This window comes from Mus caroli, chromosome 5 (genome assembly GCF_900094665.2).
Source record: "Mus caroli chromosome 5, CAROLI_EIJ_v1.1, whole genome shotgun sequence".
Lineage (NCBI taxonomy): Eukaryota > Metazoa > Chordata > Mammalia > Rodentia > Muridae > Mus > Mus caroli.
In genome coordinates, this window is record NC_034574.1 from 59,502,760 (window position 1) to 59,509,072 (window position 6,313).

General features: G+C 42.7%; 1 pseudogene; it reads right to left on the reverse strand.

The window, feature by feature from the left end:
* Nucleotides 1-1,994: 1,994 nt before the first annotated feature.
* LOC110294863 overlaps nt 1,995-6,313 on the reverse strand; it is a 50,792-nt pseudogene continuing 46,473 nt past the window's right edge.

Here is a 6,313-nt window from a genome sequence, read left to right on the forward strand (position 1 = left end):
CTCAGTCCTCTGGAGATGGATGGGAGGGCCTGGAGTTCAAAGGCATCATCAGCTACTTAGAGAGCTTGAGACCAGCCTGGACCAGTGCTTGAAATCACTACCCCAAGGGAGTATGAGTATTCTTTTGGCATGCAAAAACGGTTCTTGAAACTTTAATGCACAGAAAGTTGGACTCACATATCTGCTGTGAAATCAAAACAAAACCCATTGAGGGAGCTGAAAAGTTAAGTTTCTCTCCTCTGTGACTCATTAGCTCTCGCCTACACTTGGTCGGCCCTTCCTTTGTCTTCTTCTTAAGATCTTCTCCCTGCCCCCACTTCCTAGGACCAGGGTTTCTCTGTATAACCCTGGCTGCCCTGGAACTCAATCTGTAGACCAGGCTGGCCTTGAACTCAGAGCTCTGCCTGCCTCTGTCTCCCAAATGCTGGGACCAAAGGCATGCATCACTACCCCCTAGCCAAGTCTCCCTTCTAAATTCTAAAATTTACCTATGCTTGACACACCTGTCTACATACACACACATAAATTGCAGACTAGGATCTTCAGGTGGGAGAACATGGGTTTTTTTTTTTCTTTCTGAGTTTGGGTCACCTTGCTGAATTGCATGCTTCCCAGAGCCACTCACTTTACAGTCCTAAATACTCCACATGTGTCATTGCTCTGTGGCTGTGATTTCAAACACTGGGTTTTCTTTTAATTCTATCCATTATTGGTGCAACAGGCATTACACATCGCTTGTCACTGAACACACTTGTCACATAGACCCAGTTAGGTGATTAAAAAAAAATTTGTTCTGGGGAAGAATGTTTTATAATCCGAAATTTTCCTTTTATTTTCTTCTATTCAAAAATAATATAAAATCATTCTATGATGCTGTTATTCAATGTTTTAATTATAAATTATAGCTTCTCTATGTTGGCTCTATATAGAGATGCGTGCACTGTGTATATGTGTCAGGTTTTGGTGTTTCAAGCATGAAGATCTTCTCTTGGTTGGAAGATGTAACCTTCTGAGTGAGTTGACCCTCATTTGATTGAAGGTAGTTTCTGTAAATGTATATACTTTATTCTCCTGTATTGTTGTCTCCCAAGGTTACTGCCTCAGTCAGCTAACCTAGACCTGGCCCTGGATACTCCTAGCCTCTACACAATCTAATCTAGGTGTAGAATGTTTTCTGGAGACTTGCTGCTGAAATAGCTCACCCTTTCTAGTTCTTTCTCATCTCTGGCTGGCTGGTTCAACTCAGCTGTTCTGGCTCAAACTTCTCTCCATGCTAACTGATTTAATCTGCCTTCTCCTTATCCCCTGACTGAATTTCTCTGCTTGGCCTCAACTAACTTAGGCAATCTGTTCTAATCTTCTGCCACTCAATTAGACATCACTTTCAAACACGGTGCTTCCTTTTATAAACTAACTTTACCTTCATTGTTTGGGATTAAAGGTGTGTGCTAAGGGCAAATCTGTATTCCAGCCGGAGGGATTAAAGGTGTGTGCTGAGTCACAACACAACTAGAAACAGGGTTTTGAGCAGATAACATAGTCACAGGGTCCTGCAATAGGTTTCCATAGAAGGGAGTAGGTCTGAGCCATTAGGAGCCAACACTCTGAAAAGATGGCAGGATCACATGCATGCAGAGACTCTGGGCAGGGCATCTACAGTCTTCACTATACATCTAATATTGGGAGATTGGTGAATTGGGCTTGCCAATAAAAGATGCCAAGAGGAAAGCACGAGGCCTTCTGTTTTAGATAAACTTTCTGTCACTGTAACAAAACATTTGACACAAACAACTTAAGGAATGTTTAATTTGCTCATGATTTCAGGTTCTAATGGCTGGACATGGTGCAGCCAAGAGGCAGAGAATGCCTGAGCCCCAAGCTTTGTCCCTTTGCCCCTTTATCCTGTCCAGCCATCAGCTTATGGGATGGTGTCACGCACATTCAGTTCAGGTCTTCTTTTCTTTTTTTTTTTTTTTTTTTTTCCCATGGAAATTTTATTGCAACTCTCCAACCCTGCTTTGCTTTTTCTTTTCAACATCTTGCTCTTCAGCCTCTTCCTTCACACTTTTTGCTTGGATGCTAAAGAGCCAGGCACTGGCACGGGCTTATGCGGAGACTGGCAAAAGCCTTAAAATTCTTCTCTTCTTTGGTGATGACTCTGGCCTTTTCCTTTTTGTACACATTATGGATCCTGTCAGCTGGGTGGCCAATTTAAGTTTTTCAGCAGAGCTGTCTCCCTTCTTGGGAGCAGAAGGCTTCCTGGGAAAAGTAAGAGCTTGGAGCGGTACACTTTCAGGCGCTGCACCGTGGCCTGCAGCAATTCAGTGGATTTGTTTCACCTCCTTGGGTCCACAGAGATGCCGATGGTGTGAGCTATTTTCTTGTGGATACCAGCCACCCTGAGCTGCTCCAGGCTGAAGCCCCTGCCAGCCCGGACCTCGGTGTGGTCTCTAACTGTAGGGCACCTCATGATGGGCTTGGTGGGGCCAGACACGGGGATGAGGGGCAATGTGGCGCACTTTTGTCTTCCAGGCCTTGCGTCTGCGGATCTTGGCTGGTTGAACCAAGAGTCCACTCGCTGCTGCCAATCCTTGTGGAAGTGGGGCCTCAGGATCATGCCATTCTGGTTGGGCACTGTGACTGCCTCCCATACAGGAGAATTGCCCAGCGAAAAGGCTCAGTTCAGGTTCTTAACCCTCGGTTATTCTTCCATTTTATCTATTTATTTATTATTTATTTTTGGTTGTTTTTCAAGACAGGGTTGTTCCACTATGCAGCCCTGGCTAACCTAGAACTCGCTCTACAGACCAGGCTGTCCTAGAACTCACACAGGTCAGCCTGCTTCTGCCTTCCAAGTGCTAGGATTTAAAGGGTGTACTACCGCCTCCATTTTTTTTTTAAAAACACCAGATTAATTGTTCTGTCTGTCATTTTCATCTCTCAGAAGGAAGTTTCTCCACCATAAAATGTTTTCTACCACATAATGAAAAATCATATTCTCCCCTTAATTTTGACCACTTCTGAAGCAATGAAGAGGAACAAGTGTCAGGACACGAGACAAGGAATGTCAAGTTTTGGGGATGCCAGCCCCCAAACTTGAGCCAGCCCTCTAGCAAAAGGACAGTTTTGAGTCCCTACTCAGAGGGACTTACTCAGAAAGGTAAAACTTAAGTGAATAAAAATATGAAATGTAGATACTGACTCCAAACGGAATCCCCAGAGGTGGCCTCCAGCAGCTACGTTAGTATCCTCTGTTCTCCCATAATTAACGTAACCAAGCTGAGCCAAGCTGTTGCTCAGTCTAAGGCAATCTGGGCTGTTGAAATGACGATAGTCACGGCCTTCAACACAGCCATGACCTTCCATTCTCATGATTTAGTGTTGAGCTCTTACCTGATTAAGTTTTAATTTTGGGGGGCATTTGAACCCCAGAGCTTTATGCATATTCTGTACATGCTCTAACACCAAGCTATACCCTAAGAGTCAGGGGCTTGTCACATGGCCCATCTTGATCTGTAACTTACTCTGTAGTCCAGGGTGGCCTCAAACATACTATTTCCCTGCCTCAGCCTCAGAGAAGTACCACTATGCTTCACTGCTTGTAATCTACTCAGACCAGATTCTATTTCTGTTATTGAAACCAAAAGAACATTAGATAACGTGGTCTGTCTATAAGTAGATTAGACATGCCTTATATATAGCTATTATTTTTTAAAATATTATCTTGTTAATTAACACTTTATAAATTAATCCTCAATTAGTAGCTTGATAACCTTTTTTCATTATACATTTTCTAATGAATACTAAATGTGCAAATGAAAATAAGATGTATTGAAATCACTAAGGAGTTATAATTAAGGAAAATGTAAGAAGCCATTACTCTAAAACTTTCTTTTAAAATTATTTTATCTGTCTGTCTGTCAGTTTGTCCATCTGTCCACCTACCCATCCACCCACCCACCTCTCTCCCCCTCTCCCTCTCTCTCTCTCTCTAGCTAGTTCTGTGTGTGTATATGTATGTGTGTGTGTGTGTTCCCATATGTGCCCATGTGCATGAAACATGGTGCCCATGTAAGGTCAGGAAACAACTTGCATGGGTTTGTTTGCTTATTCTTGCCTTCCATCATTTGGGTACTGGAGACCTAACTCGAGCTGTCAAGCTTAGTGGCAAGTGACTTTACCTACTGAGTCATCTTTCCCACTTTCTTCAGACTACCTCTTGGGTCAGTTAGAAATGAATGTCCTGGGCTGGACAGATGGCTCAGCGGTTAAGGGCACTGGCTGCTTTTCTAGAGGTCCTGAGTTTGATTCCCAGCAACCACATGGTGGCTCACAACCATCTGTAATGAGATCTGATGCCCTCTTCTGGTGTGTCTGAAGGCAGCCATAGTGTGCTTATATATAATACATAAATCTTTTTTTTTTTTAAATGAATGTCCTAGTGAAGTAGCTGTAGTTTGAGAACTGACAAAATTCATCTTCTGTGATAAGGATGCCTGAATCATTGTCTCTTGCTCTTAGCAGAGTGAGTGCTTTGATTAAAGGCAAGCAATTCTCTGCACGTGTGCACATGGTACGTGTGTGTGTGTGTGTGTGTGTGTGAGAGAGAGAGAGAGAGAGAGAGAGATGTTAGTAGTATGGTAGGCAAAAGCCATTCTCTGGCTCGAGATTACTGTTGTAAATGATTGTAAGGATCGCGAATCTTTCATAAAATTCTAACTGAGCTGTGAAGTGGGGTTCATTTTAACCAGCTTATCTGTTTAATCAATGGAAAAACCATATGTCCTATTGCAAGATTATTCAAAATTTTCTTCTTTTTTATTTAAAGATTTGTTTATTTTATGTGTATGGGTATTTTCTTGTATGTATATCTGTCTACCAAATATACGTCTTATATTTGGTATAAGACGTATACCATGTATACTTATGTCTGAAGAGGCCAGAAGAGTGCATCAGAGCCTCTGGTTCTGAGTGTATAAACAGTTGTGAGCTGCCCTGGAGGTGCTGGGAACTGAACCTAAGTAGTCTGGAAGAGCAGCCAGTGCTCTTAAATACTGAGAATCTCTCCAGCTCTGATTATTGAAAATTAAATTTTAAAGATAAACTGCATTTTAAGTGCATGAAATCAATAATAATTTTAGAAAAGGGCTTTACTAGTTAAATGCCATTTCCTTCAGCACCATCTCCCTACACCCTGCCCTCTGCTTGACCCAGATGAGTCACGGAAGCAAACACTGAGCCCGGGAGCGTCAGTTACCGACCACAGAAGCCACACAGTGTGGTTGCTGTGCCTGACACTCTGCCAGGCTGATACCTCACCCTTCTCCTAAGGCACAATGTAGTCCAAACTCGTGTTGAAGGTGGCCTTCCTTTGTCTTTGTACTTTTCTGTAAAACCAAACAGCATCAACATTTCAACTGGCCTAGTCCTGCACCACACAGAATGCCAGAGTGCCAGTGTAGCCCACTAGCCCGTTTAGTTCCAGCATTTGGTGTTCAGAATAATTTCTGGAAAACCTAGAGGTTTTTGCCATTCCTCAGAACAAAGAGAATCTATCATTTCTTTTGAAAACCATAAAAATTCAATTAAGTTTTAACTTTAAATGCAGAAGCTCAGTTAGAGGCAGTAAGTGTTTTGAGAAACTAGAGGTGGTTGGTGGTGGGAGTGTCTGGAGAGAAATCTCAGGGTGTTGTTGTTTTGTTTTTTGAGACAGGGTTTCTCTGTATAGCCCTGGCTGTCCTGGAACTCACTTTGTAGATCAGGCTGGCCTCGAATTCAGAAGTCTGCCTGCCTCTGCCTCCCAAGTGCTGGGATTAAAGGCGTCCATCACCACTGCCTGGCTTAAGATCTCAGGGGTTAGGGACAATTTCTGCTTTTTCAGAGCGTTCAGTTCCCAGCACTACAGTGGGCAGCTCACAATTGCCTATAATTTTACCTGCAGAGGATCCAATACCTTCCTCTGGATCTCAAGGGCACCCCCATGCTTGTGAGCATACACACACACACACACACACATACAAACATTTCCCCACACAAACATACCTCCTCATATAAATTGTAAAAACAAAACAAAATCTTAAAATAATTGGGTTGGAGGAAGTGTTGGAAATTGAACCCAAGGCTTTATAGATGCTTATCACACACTCCACCTATTAGCTACATACTCAGTTCTCAATAATGTCATTCTTGTTAAAAGCTAAATTGCACTATTATTGTGAATGTGGTATGTGCAGGTGTAGTGGCTATTCTTGGTTGTCAACTTGACTATATTTGGAATGAACTACAATCCAGAATTGGAAGGCTCACCAGTGAC